At 44.8% G+C, this 20,533-nt stretch overlaps 1 pseudogene; it reads left to right on the top strand.

Annotated features, from left to right (window-relative positions):
* Positions 1-3,789: 3,789 nt before the first annotated feature.
* Positions 3,790-11,683, top strand: LOC100442634 (dol-P-Man:Man(5)GlcNAc(2)-PP-Dol alpha-1,3-mannosyltransferase-like; annotated as a pseudogene).
* The last annotated feature ends 8,850 nt before the right edge of the window (positions 11,684-20,533 follow it).

Below are 20,533 nucleotides of genomic sequence, written 5' to 3'. Positions count from 1 at the left end.
CCACTCCATTTCCATGAGATTCAGCCGAGTGGCTGGAGGAGAGTGCTTATTGAGTCAGTGAGGAAAAACGTGCCAGGTTAGATAATACTGAGCAAATTCCTCTGCTGCAGGACCTCTCAGGACCTTTCATCTCTGATACCCTGTGACTTTCCGAGAATGTGATGATTATTACACCTTGGCACCCTTCTTCAAGAAATAACCACCAACATCTCAATGAATGCTTGCTTTCTGAGCACTGCTTCCTGGGAAAGGCTATTTTCCTGATACTATTGTTTTTCCAAACAACATTGTGAAAAAAAAATGAAATGTCTCCAACAGTGAAAATGAGAATGACCGTAATTATTTATACTCACTGACAACAAGAATAGGATTTATTCTACCTTTGGTGGCAGCTTCTATTTTTATGAGAGATTTCTACACATTTTCTTGGCAGTCCTCACCCCTTCCCAATGAGGCATGGTATAGACAGGCATTGCCACACGGGTATGGTGAGGAAACTGAGGCTGAGCATGGACACCGTGTAGCCATGGAGTCTGCTTAGCAGTCTTTATCTGTTGGTTCCAAAACAGATTTTGTAGTTTCCTTTGCTGTGTAAATGTTATCACAAACTTAATTACTGAAACCAATAACTGTTCATTAGCTCATAGATCTTACAGGTCAGAAGTCAGGGTGGAATGAGGCTGGATTTTCTGCTAAAGGTTTTGTGCAGTGAATTTGGGTGCTGGCTGGGCATTTTTCATTTCTGGAGGCTCTGGGAAGAATCTATTTCTGCCTCATGCAGGTTGTTGGCAGAATTCAGTTCCTCCTAGCTGTAGGACTGAGAACTCCAGCTCTTAGAGGCTCCCCACATTCCTTGCCACATGGGACCCTCCATCTTCAAACCAGCAATAGAGAATCTCCCTCCCAGTCACCCTCAAATATCTTTCTTCAGGAAGAGCCTCATCACCTGATTAGATCAGGCCCACCCAGGATAATCTCTGTATCTTGAAGTCAACTCATTGGATTCATCTTCAAGACTTTGATTTTATCTGCAAGATCTCTTCACAGCAGAACCTAGATTAGTAATTGATTTAATAACTGGGTGACAATTTGTGTATACCAGGCCCAGGGATGAACAGGGACTTTCAGGAGTCATCTTAGAACTTTGCCTCTCGTTCACTTCATTCTCACTGGGGCATCAGGACTGTACTTGCTTTAGATCCTTCCTGTGCTACTAGGATGATCCACATGTGATTGGGGAAATCAATGAGTCTGAACAGATTTGTTTTAGTGTGAGTAGAATGCATCCGAAGATGCCAATGAGGACAACCTGGAAAAGCCTTTATGTCTGACAAAATGCGTTCCCTCCTGCCCGCTTCCTGTTCTAGAGATCAGAATAATCAGCATAGTTGTTAGCAAGTTACCATTTTATGTACGGTTTTTAAAAAGTCCATTTTAGGCTTCCCTGTTGTCTGTGGTTGATATGGTGCTCGATATATTTCGGGCAATGAAATGACAAACAATCATGGCACTGCTATTCTTGACAGGATGTTAATATAATTCACGTTTTGTTTGCCCCCAATGATAAATCAAAAGAAATGACCAACTGCAAATTCTCACACTGAGACATTTGGATATGAATATCACATCCTTGCACCAGGTCATTGTATTCACCAGGCTATAGCTGACACACCTTCTGAATTCTTGATGTCAAATTTGTAAAACTTCCTCCATTTGTAAAGTTTTCAGTGAGATCCCAGCAAGTAAAAACATTAGCCCTAACAGGTTGCCTGGGGTGTGGGTGAGTTGGTTGCCGCTCTCCATATTCAGGCAGAATTGGGAAAGAGGTGCTGGAGAGATGCTGAGGGATTATCCGCTCAGCCTCCACCAGCCTCGTCTCTATGGGAACCGTCGGCTGTCTATTCTGACCCAAGGAAGCTGGATTTCCTGTTTCCACGTGAGGTGAGCGAAGCTACCCTGGGGGCTAGAGAGGAGCCCCACTGCTTGGTTTCCTCTGCTGGGGGTGGCCAGTCACCAACAGCCTCCCCTTCCCAGCTGTTCCCTCTGAGCTCTGAGGTCATAGACAAAGCCAAGCCCAGAGACAAGGGGCTGAGGCTCATTTTCTCGAACAGACCATATTAATATCATTAAGCTGCCTGGTTTCAATTTTCGACCACTTCCCAACTGTCTATTTAGGAGTGCTTAAAGCCAAACCCATTCATTCTTTCCACCATTTACTGGAGATCGGAGCTGTTTAATGACTGTCCTGTGAGGAGGAAGTTACAGATCAGGAACAACCAGAGAGTGATGAGAAAGGAGAATTAGAAGTTGGAAGAGAAAGGCAAGATAATAAAAGTGTAATTTAAAACATCATACTTGCACAATTACCATGGTGCGTTGCTTAACTGGGAATCTAAATTTATCTCATTGCTGAGAGTCCACTGTGAGAAATAAAATTTAAGAAAATCTGGGGGGCATCCCAGTTCTTCTCAACAACTATATCTAAGGGTTCGGTTCATGGGAAATAGAGCTCCGGGGCGATTTAAAGTGCCGCAGCCATCCTGCGCACCCCAGTAGGTCACCAGCCCTGTGCCAAGCTTTTGGGATCCGAGCTCAGTCACTGGGCGGACCTTCTCCTGTAATCTTTGAGAGAGAGAAAGAGGCATGTGACTGGTCTGCTCCCATCACAGTGTCTTCTTGTGTTAACAGGCTTTACATCTCAGAGCAAAGGGTAGTGGTGGCTGCCGAGGTCAGCTCTTCTGGATGTCTCCCTGCTTGCTTTCACCTACCACATGCCCACATAGATGCCCACATAGATGTCCCTTGGGGATCGCCAACATTTCTTCCCTGCATCCACCTTGGCAATCCTGAAATCTTGGACTTCTCAGCAAGCAGCTCTGCCACCCACTCCGACCTCACTGCAGGAAACATCTCTGTGTGGAGTGCCCAGTGCTCCAGCTCAACCTGGAGACATCCTATTGGCTCTGTCCCTCTGCCTGCCTCCTTCTGGCCAGGCCAGTTCTGCCCCCAGACCACCAGGGAGGGGCCCTCACCTGCCTTGCTGCTCTCCTTCCTGCCCCCCACCTGTGTTTAGTGTTCTCCCAACTGCGAGAAGAGGGGGTTTAAACCCTCAGGAACATCACATTGTGCCCTCCTCAGGGCCCTCCAATGGCTTCCCACTATGCTTAAAGTAGAATGCAAATGTTCTGATGCCTGTAGGGCCCTGCATTGTTTGCAGACCACCTCTTCCACTGCTGCCTTCAAGAGCAGACTCCCCTTTTCACTTACCAGGACTTTAGGGGCATTTTCAGGTACTGGACTCCTGCTTGGAGCATACAGCCTCCTCTCCAGATCTTCCCACACAAGGCACAGGTCTCTGTTCACATGCGGTTCTGCAGAGAGGCCCTAGCTGCATGGAATGGGAGTTTAGTGAGACAGCAGTCCCGCCAGGTTGGCACAGGGCGATTGGTCAAATGTGTGGAAAATGAATAAAGACAGAGATGAGTAACTTCCCTGATATTTCAGAAGGTTTCACCATTTAAGCCAAGAACTAAGATAGGTTTTAGCTCCTAAGGTCAGTTTATTTTGCTAACAATGGGCCAGGTTCCCTATTCCAAGCAGTACAGGAGCTTCGGGAGCTGCACTGTCCCATATGAGGGCCATTAGCCACGTGCAGTGATTGAGATATACATTTAAATGAATTAACATGAGATATAATGAAAAAAGACTCAGTTCCTCAGACACATCATCCACATTTCAAATGCTCCGTAGTCACACGTGTGGGCGGTGGCTGCCAATTGGGAAGTGCAGATGTACAACGTTTTTGTCATTGCCATCAGTTCCATTGCACAGAGCTGCCATACAATGTTGCTAAAGGCATTGTTACCCTCTCTTAAGAACTTCAATCCACTGGGAAAGGAAAGGTGAGTCAACACCATCTAATTAGTCCCTAGTAGATGTATGAATGGGTGCTAAGGATGCCCAGAGGCCAAAGAGGCCTGCAGTTGCTGACTTCTGAGTCAAGTCTTCAAGCAGGACCAGGAGTTACCAGGTAATGAAGAGTGTAGGAGATTAGAAGCTGATCCTATTAAGTATCTTGAAAGTAAATACATGTAAAAAGCATTCAGCACAAGATGTAAAGGTCTGAGTGTGATTTTGTGTTTGCTTGCCCATTCTTCTCTACTCTCTTCCCTACAGATTTTGCTTAAAATAAAAAGCATGCCTCTTTTGTTCTTAGTTGAGATTGACATATATAGAAGTTTATAACAGAAAAGTGCTGGGGAGTACTGGGCTAAGTTACATGGCATGCAGCAGCTTAACTTGCATTTGGGAGATAGCGATGGAGTAAGATTGTGTGAGCTGCTGGACTTAGTCCATGTGGTTAATATATAAAGAACAGAAATTTATTTTGTCATTGCTTTAGGGTCTGGGAAGTCTAAGATCAAGGTTTGGTGTCTGATGAGGGCCCAGTCTCTGCTTCCAAGATGGGCTTTGTTGCTGAATCCTCAGGAGGGGAAAAACGCTCTGTCCTCACTTGGTAGAAGGGACAGAAAGGCAAAAAGAGTCTTAAGCTCATTCTCTTCAGCCCTTTGATAAGGCACTAATCCATTCATGAGGGTGGAGCCCTCTTAATTACCTCCTAAAAGGCTCCACCTTCTACTTCCACCACAATGGAGATTAAGTTTCAGTATGAATTTTGAAGGGGACGCTGTATTTTCATACAAATAAAAACTCTCAAGAAGGGAGTCAGAGTCTTAGGTTTCTGGACATGAGACACTCCTGTGATAAGTAATGGTTTCAGCTTTAGAACAGGATTCCTCCACAAACTTGGGTGTCCTGTGCACTCACAATGTTAATGGCCTAGCCTCCTCCCCTGGGAGAAGCTAACTTGGCATTCTCTTCAACTCACCTGATGTCAGTTATTTCCTTGTCAGGGTAAATGGTTATCAGCCCACCTGATACTCAAGAGTTTCAACTCTTCACACCCTCTACTGCTTTCCCTTTGTGACTTTGCTTTCTGGTGTCTATCATTCAGTTCCCTAGTGAGCAGGCAAGCAGGTAAAGTTTATGCAACCATTTCACATCCAGGTCTTTGTCCCTCTCCCTTCTCCCCCAACACCTGGTAGAACCTTTCCCAGTAGCAGGCACATGCCATACGAATACATGATGTTTCAAGTCACAAATGAACAGATGCTTTCCTGGTTCTTGGAGGCCCTGGTGCTTGACTGGCCTTTGGTATTGCCCTTGTTCTCCTAAGCCCCATTACTGGGTCTGTGGATAGTAGAGAAATAAGATAGAGGACTTCCAGATTCCTTGAGAGGCTCCAGAAGTAATACTACGGGTAGTTCTACTTGTATCTCCCAGAATCTGTGTGAGGAGGGGGTGGCAAAGGAGAGAAGAGAGGTGGCATGCTGAATAGACCTCTTGGGGTCAGTTGATGGAAGGAGAAAGGGAGTATGGCACCGATAAGAGACTCTGAAACTGCTCACCCAGAGCACAAGTGGGAGGAACAACTACCTCCACATCCAACTCCCAGATGGGTCTGTGCTCATCATTAGAAAAATGCTGACAGTGGCAGCACATCTACACAGATAAGACGGCTTTTCCTTGCCCATTCTGTGTGGGCCATTTTTCACAGCTTTTGGAGGCTGCAATTGCTGCCACCATATGTTGTGCTGGAGACGATGCAGCCAACTGAGCTTCATGTGGAATTACTGTTGGCAGCCACGCCAACTTTAAATTGATATTAATGTCAAGCTTGCTTTTTATAGTTTTCCTGAAGGTTTTAACAACAATAGACCAAGGCAAATTTCATGGTACCTGAACCTGAATCAAGCTCACATTTTTCTGATGTGTATTTAATTCAGTTTTGGCACAGAGTCTGTGTTTTTCTTGGGTTTTACATCATTTATGAGGTTGCATGGATACACTCTAACAAAACATCATCCATAATCAAATGAGACTCACAGAAGAAAGAAGTGCATGCCAATTCCGACTAATCTTAGCCTTTATGGGAATAGCTATTTGCTATAAATGATTAGCCAAACATCTGTGTCAACACTTTCTTAGCAGCAGATAGAGATGTTGTTAACCGCCACATTTACAATGATATTTCTAGCTCCATAGAGGGGGAGATGCTCTACCACAAACAAATCTGTCAACTAAGGCCTTCTAAGTAAAAACTACTCTACTAATTAATTGTAATAATTAAAGGCATGGATGTTAGCACGGTGTGTGTGTGTGTGTGTGTGTCTAAAAGTTTTGCCTTATTTCACACTAAACATTTTAATAAAATGACTCCAGTCATTCTCGTATCACACTATGGGGTCATTTTAGGAAGAAAATGAATTTTCCCCCAATATACAGTGGCACATGGTCCTATCCCTCCTCTAATCCAAGCATTACCCAGCATTTGCTGTGTTGAAAAGAGGCGTATATATTCTTCAAGCATAGTTTATGTGATTAAGTATGGCAAAAGTTTAATAATTGAATCCATAGTAAAATATTTGTACAAGAGTCAACATCTGCACCTAATCGTTCTATACGTATGTGATGGTTTTGAGCTTATTGTGGGGGACATATTTCTTTTGGTGATTACAAACACACAGCTGCCAGAGAAATCTGCTGTTTTAAAGCACACTTTTGCTGCTATGAGGGGATGGGGTGGGGACTATGTGGACTATGCCCTGGCAGGAATGTCTTCTCTTCTGGATGGAGTCTGGTGATCTGTTCATTTGGTTTTTACCTTCTGTCTGCTGAGTGGATATTGAATGAAGATGAAATGAGATCTGCACACATTGGTGGCTAGACAATTTATTTTCTCAAATTTAGAAACAGTCATAAGATGTAATTCGTGAAAAACCCGGACATTGTTTATAACCCGGGGCAAGGCCGACACTTCTTTTCTGTGTTTTCCTGTACTGGCGAACTCAATGCAAATGGGGCATTTCAATTACATCTGAATCAACTGAAAGCACCCATTGATGTTGGGATAAGTGACTGTCTCTGGCCGTCTCTGTTTTATCAGCTGCATCCTCTGTGGGCATGCGAGGCTTTCCAAAGCCCTCAGAGGAGGCCAACATGAAACCTTTGAGTCATCAGATCAACTAGAGACAAATACCTTTAGTTTAATAAAATGAAGTTTTAAATAAAATGAGTTTTTCTTCTAAAATATCTGTCCCTGTTGAATTTGGCTTCCTTTTTAAGACCCCATACTTTGGTATGGGAGAGCAAGGGAGAGAAACAGAGGCGTGGAGATATTTCAGTTTTAGATTCCAGTGGTTCTTTGAATTAGTAATGGCAATTGAATAGAATCCAGTTTCAGATTGATCTCATTCTGGACAAGCAGTTTTATCTTTTTGTTTCCTTAAGCCTGCCTTTTTACTTTGTAAAAGTTCACCTATGAGGCAAGTTATCAGGGCAGTTAAACTAGAGAAAACAGCTCAAGTACATGTAGGTAAGAATCTGTGTATGTCTTGCAAAAACTCCTTCTGCACTTCTGGGTTGCTCAGGAGAAAGCAGAGGTTTGTGATAACTCCCACTACCTCCGCATAGCACTGACCTCAGCCTGGCACGCTGGATTTTCACCACGTGTGTCCAATGAAAAGCCTTGGATTGTCCTGGTTTTTGCAAATTTAACCAGGAAAACAATGTATTACCTTTACTGAGAGGACTATGTAAACCAAAAAGTATCTGAATCAGATCTGAATCAATTTAGAGGTTTATTTTTGCCAAGGTTGAGGATGTGTCCAGGAGAAAGAGACACAAGTCACAATAGGATTTGTGGTCAGGGCTTTTTCCAAAGAAGGTTTTGAGGACTTCCGTATTTAAAAGGCAAAGAGTGAGCAGCAAGGGAAGGAAGAAAAGAAGGGGAGGAAGGTCGACAATGAGTGGAGTGTTACATTCTAGTGAGGCTTTGATTAGCACTGGCTGAATCCACGTTTTACATGTGAAAAGAGGCGGTAAAGAAACAGTTAATTATGCATTTGTAAATCTGCACTGGTAAATCTGCATTCAGTAAATCTGCATTTTATACAGGATAAGGTAAACACAGAGTAGAGGAAGAAGTCAAATGTACATTTTTTTCAGGGTGGGCAGAGGGAGGCAGCATTCTAGTCTTGTTTTTGTCCCATGCCTGTGAAGATAAGCTACTACTTTACACTGTCAGGTGAGATTCCATAGAACTCTGCTTTAGGGTTATGGGTTATGAGGGGGATATGTATTCTGAAATATTTGGGAGCCCATACAAAATTTCCATGTAAGCAATTTGTGAGGGAGGCCACCTCGGGAGATATGTGGCCTTCTGTCATTGCAGCCATCTGTATGGGAACAAAAAGGAAGGCAAGTTTTCTTCTTTTCTTTTCTTTTTCTTTTTTGCATGACTTAGTTCCCAAGCTTAACTGTCTCCTTAGCATAATGAGTTTGGGGTGCAAAGATTTTATTTTCCTTTCACAACTAAAACGGACAGAAGAGATTATTGGTTTTTATTTCATTTCAAAGTTGGCACATTTGGTGGCCAGGAGATATGGGTTCTACAGTTAGGTGGGCCCTGTCCTTCTGCCTGGGCCATCCACAGCATGACAGGTATTCCTTAGCCCTGCATTCCCAGCTTGAAATTCAAGTTCTAGCAGAAGGTCAACTTAGGAAATATTCATGGAAGCAGATTTATGTACCAGCACCAAATTCACAAGGGGACAAAAGTGTAGTGACAAAAGATGCTCAGATGCTCAAAGAAGTTTTATTGAAATAGAAGTAGTCCATGTTTTTCTCCATATATTTCTCCTACATCTCCCATATCTGTTGGACTTCTTCCCTCCTGGGCTTGTGGCTTTACTGGAGGATGGTCGGGACAGCTTCACAAGGGCAGCAGCCTCCACAGACTGTGTGTTAGGAAAACAAGGATGACTGTTGAGCTCTGCCATGGCTCAAAGCACCTGGTGGCCCTAAGCACCCACTACCCCTGACCCCTTTCTCAGGTCCAACACATCTCAAAAGACTGGCACCTCAGGAACCTGCATTCAGGGTACATTTAGAGTACACACTAAGTGTGTTAATAAATTAAGTTGACTAAATGCTACTGCTCTACTCCCGCATCCCTTACTTTTGAAAATACTATTTATTGCAACAGATCGGTGGCCATTTGAAAACACACATTCTTCTTGTCCCAGGTGGGTTAATCACAACTTGTAGACAGAATCCAAGATGCTTGCTTTGGAAAGATTTGCTCTGGCCCTGTAATTTTTATACTCAAAGGGCAATTTTCATTAAGGCTGTATTAGTCCATTTTCATACTGCTATGAATAAATACCCAAGACTGTGTAATTTATAAAGAAAAAGAGGTTTAATGGACTTGCAGTTCCACATGGCTGGGGAGGCATCACAATCACGGTGGAAGGCAAAGGAGAAGCAAAGGCACATCTTGCATGGCAACAGGCAAGAGAGTGCTTTCAGGGGAACTTCCCTTTATAAAACCATCAGATCTCGTGAGACTTATTCATTATCATGAGAACAGCATGGGAAAAATCCACCCCCAGGATTCAGTTACCTCCCACCGAGTCCCTCCCACAACATGTGGGGATTACAGAAGCTATAATTCATGATGAGATTTGAGTGGAGACATAGCCAAAGCATATCAAAGACTTACTTTGTCATTATGGAAACTCAAAGTAAAAGCTGATTCACTTGAGTGTGAAATGAGAATCCACTTGCTTTTTAAGACTGTTTGTAAAGTAGTTGAAACACTAGGGCTTTACCAGAAGCCTGGGGTGGGACAATGATGAAAATGAATATAGTGCTCATTCAGGCAACTGAAATAATTTAAAATCAGTCCCAATAAGTTCATTTACTTTCCTGATCTGAGTATTGTCATTGTTTAGCAGGCACTGAAGAAAAAATTCACCTTAGTGATATTCCTGCTTTGGTGACCTTAAAATGTGTAATTGACCTAGAAGTTCTTGATGATGAGTCTCTTTTTGGAGCAGTCTTTCTGGGCTTTGGTTTTTACTCTGAGATTTGTCTGGTGACATTCTTAACCATTTGAGTGCTTTAGAAGGGTGCATAGATCAATTTGACCCTCTGAAACAAGTTGCTTTTGAGTCAAATCTGTACTGCATCTGCCCATGTTCTCTTTCTTTCTTTCTTTTCTTTTTTTTTGAGATGGAGTCTTGCTCTCTCACCCAGGCTGTAGTGCAGTGGTGCAATCTCAGCTCACTGAGTGCAGTGGCACCATCTCAGCTCACTACAACATCCACCTCTCAGGTTCAAGCAATTCTCCTTCCTCAGCCTCCCAAGTAGCTGGGATTACAGGCACCCGCCACCACACCTGGCTAATTTTTGTATTTTTAGTAGAGATGGAGTTTTACCATGTTGCTCAGGTTGGTCTCGAACTCCTGACCTCAGGTGATTCACTTGCCTCGGCCTCCCAAAGTGCTGGGATTACCACGCCTGGCCCTGCCCATGTTTTCTCACACCTGGCTCACCTGGATGTGTGGCTGTCTTTCTCCTTTCCCTGCACATCCTGTGCCAGTTCCTCTACAGGTACCTGAACGACTCCTATTACAAAGTCTGAAAATTAGTGAAAGACACAGAGATCGACCAGAAGGCCTACATGGCCCAGGTGGAAGGCATCATCGGCAATACCTATGACTAGACCCAACTGCGGGATGACAGTGGCCTATGACAGTGGGCCACTTGTGTACCCAGCTGGTTTTGTGTCCATCTTTATGGGGCTATTCTATGCCCCTGGCCGAGGCACTGACTTTCACACGCCCAGAACATCTTTGCTGTGCTCTACCTGGCCACCGTGCTGTTCGTCTTCTTGATCTACCTCCAGACCTACAAGGTACCTCCCTTCGTCTTATTTTTCATGTGCCACGCCTCTTACTGTGTTCACTCCACCTTTGTGCTGTGGCTCTTCTATGACCCAGTGCCCTTAGTACCAGCCTCCTGCTAGTCCAGTGCTGGGGCTGGGGCTGGGGCTGCTGGTGTTCCAGCCTGACAGCCTCTGTGAAGATGAATGTGCTGCTCTTCGCCCCTGGGTTACTGTTTCTTCTTCTCACACAGTTTGGCTGCCATGGGGCCTTCCGCAAGCTGGGCATTTGTGTTGGCCTTCAGGTGGTGCTGGGGCTGCCCTTCCTGCTGGAGAAGCCCACTGGCTACCTGTCTCGCTCCTTTGACCTTGGCCGCCAGTTTCTGTTCTGCTGGACAGTGAACCGGCGCTTCCTCCCAGGGGCTCTCTGCCTGCACCATGCCTTCCATCTGGCCCTGCTGGCCACCCACCTCACCTTGCTCTTGCTGTTTACCCTCTACGGGTGGCACAGGATGGGGGAATGTATCTTGTCACTGAGGAAGGATCCCTCCAAAAGGAAGGTTCCACCCCACCCCTTCATACCCAACCAGATCGTTTCTACCCTCTTCACCTCTAACTTCATTGGCATCTGCTTCAGCCACCCCCCTCCACTACCAGTTCTATGTCTGGTATTTCCACACACTGCCCTACCTCCTGTGGGCCAGGACTGCACACTGGCTCACACACCTGCTCAGGTTGCTGGTGCTGGGGCTCATGGAGCTCTCCTGGAACACATACCCCTCCACATCCTGCAACTCTGCTGCCCAGCATGTGTGCCATGCTATCCTCTTACTGCAGCTCTGGCTGGGCCTGCAGCCATTCCCCAAGAGCATCCAATGCATCAAGAAAGTTCCTTGAAATCCACCCCTTTCCCTCCAGTGCACTCTCAGGACCAGGGCGGGGGTGGGGGGATAGACTCTGTCCCCTTCCAAATAAACCTTGCCAAGTCCAGCTCACACACACACACACACACACACACACACATAGACTTCCCCTCTCTATATATAGAGGGACTCACACAGGATGTGCAGGGAAAGGTGACAGACAGCCACACATCCAGGCAAAATCACTGGGACTTTTATGTATCTCGATCAACAATGCTATGGCTACAATATTGACTCAAAGACACAGAAGGAAGTTGAATTCACAGGAGTACACACGGATCTTGTATTATCTGCTGGATTAATCCATTTGTATAAAATATGCTAATTTTATAAGAGTTGGTATCCAGCTTTTGGACCACATTTTGAACATTCTATACTGGTTAATTTGAGCCTTTCAGAAATTATAATTTGTTCTACATATTTTAAAAATATCCACTTTTGATTGAGTCACTTATATGTTGTATTCGTAGAATGAGTGATAGCTAAGTAATTGAATTTACATGCTCTATCATTCTAGTTTAAATGTTCAGTTTCATTTTGATATGAAGAAATACATGAAATATGAGTATTTGAAGTTTATTGTCTAAAAAATTTAGTTGCATCCTTTCCTTGGGATATTGTCTTTAATTTTTAAGCTCAAAAGGCCTGGAAAAACACGCTTTCAATAATTCCTTATTGATTTTTTAACTATCTAAACATACTTAGAAAAAGTTTGGTTAAAATAAACCAAAGAGTTGTTGAAATTTCTTCACTTTCAGTTGTTGTTCACCTGTAAATCTATCCAAAAGAGATAGGATGGCAGGAGGGAAGGAGAAAAGGAAGAGAGAGAGTAAAATTAGACCATCAGCTAATTACACGATGAATGATTTAACTACAATTGGAATAATATGCTGGAAATTAACAAGGTGAATGGAAGAAATACGTACAAGAATGCCTCCTCAAGGAAGCATGTGGGGGAAGATGTGAGCCTGACCACGCTCAGCACCAGGGAAAATCTTCTCAAAATGAGGACTCAACATCTCTCTAATCCTTAATCCTTTTTTTGAAAATAACCAAGTAGTTTAAAACTTACTGATTTTACCAACTTTTTTTATTAGCCACTTTTCTGCAAATGGAACATGACTCACTTCCTTTGGACGAGAGTGGTCCGTCCCCTTTTTTGCTGGTCTTTTCTTCTCCCATGGGCATTGCCTTCTTCTTAATTTGTTTGGTGCCCATATCTTCTCCATTGCCTTTTTCCTTTTTGCTGAGCACAGGAATACTCACCACCTGCCCACATGGTCTCCCTCTATAATCATGAGTATATTTCTTTCTCTTTAATACAGCCATCCCCTTTCTCCTCTCTCATCCACAGGCACTCACAGACTTTCCCACTCCACTCAAATCTATCTCACACCCTCCAGCTAGAACTCCCCCGTCACAGCTGGAGGGGCCAGCTCATACTTGGGGAGATTAGGTCACCGTGGCTTGTCTATACAGCTGCGTTGCTGGCAGGGCCCAGGAACCACTAATCCCATCCCTTATGGTGGAACCAATAGTTTAGTCTCAACTCCACTTTCCAGGCATGTTCATACTCCTAGAAACATGACACATTCATAATAGAGTCAAAACACAAGTCACCTAACCCTCTCTGTAACTCAGCACCCACTTCCAAATGTCTTTCTGCAGGTCCTGTAATCCTGGTGGAGGCCCTAGCCTCATGGAGCTCCTCCCAGTGAGTGGTGGGAGTGGCTGCTGTTCTGACCACCATGGCGGTGATGATGAGGTCTGCAAACATGGGTGGCTTTGTGTGGCGAGGCTGTTCCCGGATGATGAGCACAGTGGCTGTCACTTTGGGGTAGAAAAGGCCGGCAGCCTCATGCTGTCCACTTGTTGTTATGGCAATAGATGAACCTAATTTGGAATCTGATGGATGAAACAGGACCCACGGATGGATTCCAAACCAGAAGAATGTCAAAGGCTGCCAGAAGGGAGTTGGGAATTAGGTAATAGGGAGGGAAGGAGGCTGGTCCATGACTCGGTTCTGTGTCCATCTGTGGTCACCAACAGTCATGGGTTGGCTGAGCGCTACACAAAGCAAGGCCAAAGCTGTCAAAATAATGAGCCTCCTTGAACACAGACCATGCGATCATGGGATGTTAGAGCAGCGAGGGACTTTCAAGCTAGCCCAAGTGTTGCAGTGGGTAGTCTGGTGGAGATGACCAGGGCAGGAGAGGCCCCTCCCTTCCCCCAGGAATATCAGGCCACCATCTGGTGATGCTCAGGCAGTTGTTACACTGTCTCTCTAGAATAATAATTGCTCACAGCCAGCACCAGGGAAAGGCAGTCTCCCAATAGATAGAAAACAGCTGAAGCTGGTGATCGGCAGCTTCCTGATAAGATCTCAAGAGTTGGGCAAGTGGGCTCAAGCTTGCACATTAAGAGGCAAAATGGTGGTGTTTGACTGGTCTAAGACCTCTAGGAACATTCAACTGGAGGGGAAGAATGCCTCAGAGTGAGCATGCACACAACTCCAGTAAACACACTGCCCATGTGGCCCTCCCACGTGCTGGCAGGCCACTGTGCATGTGGACAGCCTCCCCCAAGCAAAGAATCACGGAGAAGGGACACAAGACCCCAGAAGCATGCCAACATATAAAACCCCAAGTCAAATGTCAAACAGTACCCTTGATCTCTCATGTCGCCTGCTTGGCTCTCTTCCAAGGGTACTTTACCTCCTTTATTCCTGCTCTAAAGCTTTTTAATAAATTTCCACTCCTGCTCTAAAACTTGCCTCGGACTCTGTCTTTCCTTCTGCCTTCTGCCTCCTCAGTCAAATTCTTTTTTCTGAGGAGGCAAGAACTGAGGTTGCTGCAGACCCATGAGGATTCACCACTGCTGACACATGTCCAAGAGGCTGAGCCAGTTGCCCAAAGTCACAGAGAGTTAGAACTGATCTCCAAGTGCCTGTCTCTCTTGATGGCTTTTTCAGTATTTACACAACATACATAATGCCACAGTGCAGAGAAGTAAATATGAGACAAGGAGGTGGTGTTGGTTGACATTCTCAATACTTCACTGCTATTACCCATGTAACTTTGTCAGGAACATCATATGGTTTTGTAGTTGTTGGGAACTTTACCATCCAATGTCACTTAGAAGAAAAAAAGTAACTCCCTTTTGACACCTGAGAATAGTGAGCAGGAGTCAGCAACCATCATGTTTGTGACAAACAGGCACACGATTTTCTGCTCGGTGCTCCCTGGCCCTCCTCCTCTCATTCTTCCATTTGGCCAGGTCTGTCCTTTCTTATGAGCTTGCATCCATGGCCCTCTTGATTAATCCAGGATTGGAAACCTTGTCCAAGCCAGAAAATTCAAAGTTTCTTCCCTGTTTTTTGAACAGGAATTCCCTGGTGGTAGAAACTCAGCAGGGGTGTCATGCCATGTCCTGCCATTGAGGGACACGGCTCAGGGCTGCAGTGGGCCACTGGGAGAAGCAAAGGTGAGGCTCTGGGAGACTTCCTGGCAGCATCTGCATCCTGGTTGTCAGCAGTCCCTGGGGCCAGATGCATCCCTCCCCTCCCAGGGGTTCATTGTTCAACTCTCCCTTGGCTTCTTTTGACCAATTAATGGATGTTTTTCTCATGCTCATTCAAGTCAGGTTTTCTGTCTCTTGCTACCAAGGAGTCCTATTTGACCAGTAGACTTCCATTCAGAACCCCAGATACGTAGTAAAGAACACACTCTTTATAGCATTAAAGTAAGTTGGATAGATGGAGGTCAGTTGCCTTGTTTTAGGCTTAAAAAAGACAGAACCCTGAGAGAGGGTGGGGAAAATAGATGAGTTTTGTCAAAGAGAAACCATAGATGGCAGTTAGTTAAAATGGTAAAAACATGTTTATTCAGAAAAACTATTGCAATAGGGTAAAAGAGACCCCAGTACAGAACTGGCCTCCATTCTGAATACATGAAAAAGTGAGAATTTATAGCCAAGGGGCAGGATGAGAGTCACTGGATGGAAAATTACTGAAGGGCAACAATGGAGGCCAGAGGAGAGTCTAGCTAAACCGGCTGGGCAGGATGCTTGCTGAAGGCAGGCAGGGTGAGCTGACATTTCCTGGGGGATCGTGGGGAATGAGAAACCTGATTAGATATCTAGCATGACCAGATATGGAGAATGGTGGATTCGGGCTAAACTGACTTAAAAAAATTCTTGCTAAAATTGGACAACACAGAGACAAACCCAGCAGTCCCAAAGTCAAGGTCTAGTTGAAAAAGTTCTCAAAAGGGCCTGAGTAGAGTTTGGTCAAGGAGAGAATCTTTGTCAGTTTGAAACATCTTATTGTGTTAGAAAGTAAGAAACTGCTTAAAATAAAAAATGACAGGAGCACGTCACACAAGGACACGGAGCCACCAGAAGGAGCTCCCACTAGCCAAGCCCAGGACAAGTGGCATTCCAAAAAAATAAGGATAACAGTGAATTATTGCAAATGAGTCAGTGAGTCAATGTCAATAATGAATAGGTCCATAAAATAGACAGGGGAGAATGGGCAGCTCTTGCTTGCAGTCAAGTGCCAAGTTGGGCTGGTCCATGAGGAGGGTGCGCTGAGCTTCAAAAAGCCTCATTCCGTAGCCTTCATGGTAAAGAATGGTTCAGATGAGGACCATCATGAATGTGCAGCAACCATGAATGCTTCAGCATCCGTGAATGCTTGATCTATTCAGGGGGCAGGTGGATTTTGATGAAGAGCGGGAGAGTGTCATGCCTTAAAGTGCTGTGTGTGTGTGTGTGTGGTTTTTGTAATATACATACACATACATACCATACATATATTACAAAAACCACGCACACACACACACACATAATCAGAGACAGAGAATAAATGAAACAGCAGGTGGGCAAACAGGTAACAACAGTTGGTTCTGAGTAAAGGGAATACAGTTGTTCTTGTTCTGTTTTTCTAACTTTTTCTTAAATGTTGATTAAAATTATTTCCAAAATAAAATGTTAACCATAATAAAAAGTGTGATGCAAAATATCCCCAAAGGACGAAATATAGGACTAGTAAGTCCCAAGTCCTGGCTGAAGATTTAGGTCACTCAGACGCAGCTCTGGGGCCTGGGCACTCTCAGTTTCTGGGATTTTGCCATTTGTATTAATCAATGGAGCAGCAGGCTGGACCTGAGGCTGCACATTTTTCTGCCTTCCTCGTATTTGGTTACTTTCTCTATTCCAGGGTGTTCATTTCAATTAACCTCTAGGTAGCACAGGGTGAAAAACACCCGCTGTGTGCCAACAATAAGCCTCAGCTCTCATGCCACCTCCGAAAACTGTAAATAAACAAAAACACCAGGGATTTCATTTGATCTGGAAAAGGGTTAGTTAAGTATTCCAGGATGTTGGAAACAAAAGATATTTTAAATACCATGGGGGCTGTAAAGAGTGATTTAGAAGATGTAATACTGCTTAATATTAGCTGACATCAACTGGAAGGAAACCACAGCTAAGAACTAAAGCTGTAGTTCTTTAGTCATAAGAAGTTCTTTAAAAATCCAATGTCTTAGGCCCAAAGACTTCCATGATCCTCATTTTTAAGTGAACAATAATATGATCAAAATATATTTGAAAATCCTTGAACTCTTTGTGACTCTCTGGCCACTTCTTTTTCATCCATTATTTCACTTTGTCATTGCAGCATCTAGAGTTTACAGGGTCCGTGGAATTACCATACAGCAAGCCGAAGCGATAACATCAGTGGTTCCCAAAGTGGGGTCCCTGGACTGGCAGTATCAGCATCACCCAGGGAAGTTGTTAGACATGCAAATTATTGGATCCCACCTAGACCTGTCCAGTTGGAACTCTGAGTGTGTTTGAACAAGCCAGGCCAAGGGGCGGGGCCTCCTAGCAGGGGTTGGGGGAATGCAGGTTGGACCAGCCTTGCAGGGGCTTTTCCCTGCCCCTGTGAGGGGAGGGGCAGCACCCCATGACCTGAGCTTTACCTTGATCATCCCCGAATCCATGCTTGTGCTCCCTTCAGCCCTGCTAAAGTCTGGCCACCCCATCCTTCTCCCAGGAGAGCCCCTTCTTTTCTCTGTGAAGGTCGTTTTGCTGGCGCATTTTTGGGTTAGCCCCTTCCCTCCACCATAAGTGCAGGCTGTGGAGGCCCTGGGGACCATCATTCTGCTTTTTCTCACTAGTGAGCATATTGCCTGTGATGCTTGGAATGGATGACCAGCCGACCAAGTAAGCTCATCTCCAAAAAAGTAAAACAACAAAACAAAGTTTTGCTATAAGGAAAGCACAACTTATCTAAATTGAGAAAGGACTCCTTCCCTGATTCTGTTCCAACATGTTACATAAGATTCCATTATTGTGCAGAAAAAGACTGGGTTCTTTCTGACTGTGTGGGTGGGGTATAGACAAGCTGTGAGTGGCTGCCCCCAGAAGGGACACAGAAACACATCCTGAGCTTCCATGGCTTTGTAGTGAAAGTAGCAGGGTAGAACATTGCTCCTCTAGTAAGTTCTTCCAGACTGAGTAGGTGGACAGCATCTGCTATGATTTGAATTCCCACCAAAACTCATGTTGAAATGTCATTGCCATTATAACAGTGTTGAGAAGTAGGACCTGTAAGAGGTGATTAATTATAATGCCATTATTATGGGAGTGAGCTCCTGATGAAAGGGTAAGTTCTGCCCCATTTCTCTGTCTCTCTCCAGCTTGCTTGTGCTTTCTGCTTTCTGCCATCTGCCATGGGATGATCCCTGCCAGGGGCTGGTGCCATGCCCTTGGCCTTTCCAGCCTCTAGAACTAAAAATCAAACAATCTTTTTTCCTTTTATAAAGTACAGAGTCTGTGGTATTCTGTTATACCAGCAAGAAATGGACTAATACAGTATCCCTTTGGCCCAGGCATGGCTGATGTTATCTACATATTTCATTTTCCTCTGGACTGAGACTACTTGTAGCTCAAGCAGGAAATGTGATGACCTGGAATTAACAGTTAGCAAAGAGGGAAATTTATCAGGCCCAAACTACTGAGGGTTCTTTGTGGGCCCCCCCGCCCCTGCCAACATCCCCCTCTCCCCTGGATGGTGGGCTCTCCATGCACAGCAATCCTGTCATCCTTTTTACCTCAATGTGTCCACCTCATGACCTGGTGCCTAGTAGGTGTTCAATAAATATAAAGTGACTAAATGAATCTATGTAATCATAATAACATGTCATTATCACATTTCCATAGAAAAAGCAACATTTATGTGTAAAATGAGCTAAAACCCAAGCCATAAACATAAAATATCTCTGCAAACTTTTCTCAGAACTCCTGGTCTTTCTGTGGATGCTCAGCTTCCTCCCCAAAGTTGAAGCCAAGAAGGGGTGAGATAATGACAGTGAATCATGTAAAGTGGGACAGGCGATGCAATCTTCAGAGACTCGTGGGCCAGTGGCTCAGGAAGCTGCCACAATCCTCATCAAAACACATTCTTTATCTAACTTGGATGCAGAAATCATAAAAAGGCCTTGGAAGGTCTAAGTGGCAGGGACCAAAATCAAAGTCGGTAATTCGAAAGCTGTGAATTTATAGATCTCCCCTCAAATTGGCAGGAAGTGCAATAGCAGCCACTCCTTAAACACATTTTATGTGTCCCTGAGTTGTTTATTATCTTCCATCTTAAATTTATTCTGTGCCTCTTTCTATGGCCTCTAAGCCAGGATGACAGAAGAACGAAGAGTATTCTGCAACAGGAGAATGGCCCAGGCCAAAGGCAATTCCAGAGAAGAGAGCAAATTGGATGTGGGGTTAGAATCCCGTTCCTGTGGAAAACCTATTGCCAAGAAGGAAAATAAACAGTTGGAGTTTTCCTTAGCAAGAGAAGTTGTTTGAAAGTGCTCTGAAGAAGCTCTGAAGAGGCTGGAGAGAATGTCCATGTTTTTCTACAGCAAGTCTCCAGCTCAGCTGCACTTCCAGTGACTAAACGTTGATGATAGAAAAAATTAGCATATATTCATGAAAAAAGAAACAGTGGGAGATGGGTCATGGGCCTGTGGGAGAGAACTCTTGAACCTAAACTGGTTCTGGGGTAGAAGCCAATTTTGTGTGTGTGTGTGTGTGTGTGTGCATGTGTACATGCACATGTGTTAGAATATGTGTGCATGTATGTGTGTTTGTCCATGCAGATATGTATGAGTGAGCATGTGCACCATCCTTGTAACCTTCAAGACCTAACAGACTCTTACCGGTCACTTAAGAGTGAAAAGGGGGCCGGGCGCGGTGGCTCATGCCTGTAATCCCAGCACTTTGGGAGGCTGAGGCGGGCAGATCATGAGGTCAGGAGTTTGAGACCAGCCTGGCCAACATAGTGAAACCCCGTCTCTACAGCAAATACAAAAATTAGCCGGGCATGGTGGCAGGTGCCTGTAGTCTCAGCTACTGGGGAGGCTGAGACGGGAGAATCGCTTGAACCTGGGAGGCAGAGGTTGCAGTGAGCCAAGGCCACGCCATTGCACTCCAGCCTGGGTGACAGAGTGAGACTCTGTCTCAAAAAAAAAAAAAAAAAAAAAAAAAAGAGTGAAATGGGGAGAGAGAGAGAGTGGGAGAAGGAGGGAGAGAAAGGAGAGATTCACATGTGGCAGATCCACATCCAGGTGTCTGGAGTGGTAGTGATGCTGGAGGCGGCTGGACAGCAGGTGAGACGGCCTGGTGGGAAGGGCTCCCTGGCAGGACCACCTACCGGCCTGCACACTGGGAGGGCTGCACATGGGGGTGGAGCTGTGGGAAGTTCGCACCTTTTGCAAGGGGGAGGAGCCTGGCCTCTCTCTCCTGTTCTGTGGTGTGGTAACCT

Source organism: Pongo abelii, chromosome 4, assembly GCF_028885655.2.
Source record: "Pongo abelii isolate AG06213 chromosome 4, NHGRI_mPonAbe1-v2.0_pri, whole genome shotgun sequence".
Classification (NCBI taxonomy): Eukaryota; Metazoa; Chordata; class Mammalia; order Primates; family Hominidae; genus Pongo; species Pongo abelii.
The sequence above is the reverse complement of the archived record's forward strand: the minus strand, read 5'-3'. Positions and strand labels throughout refer to the sequence as shown.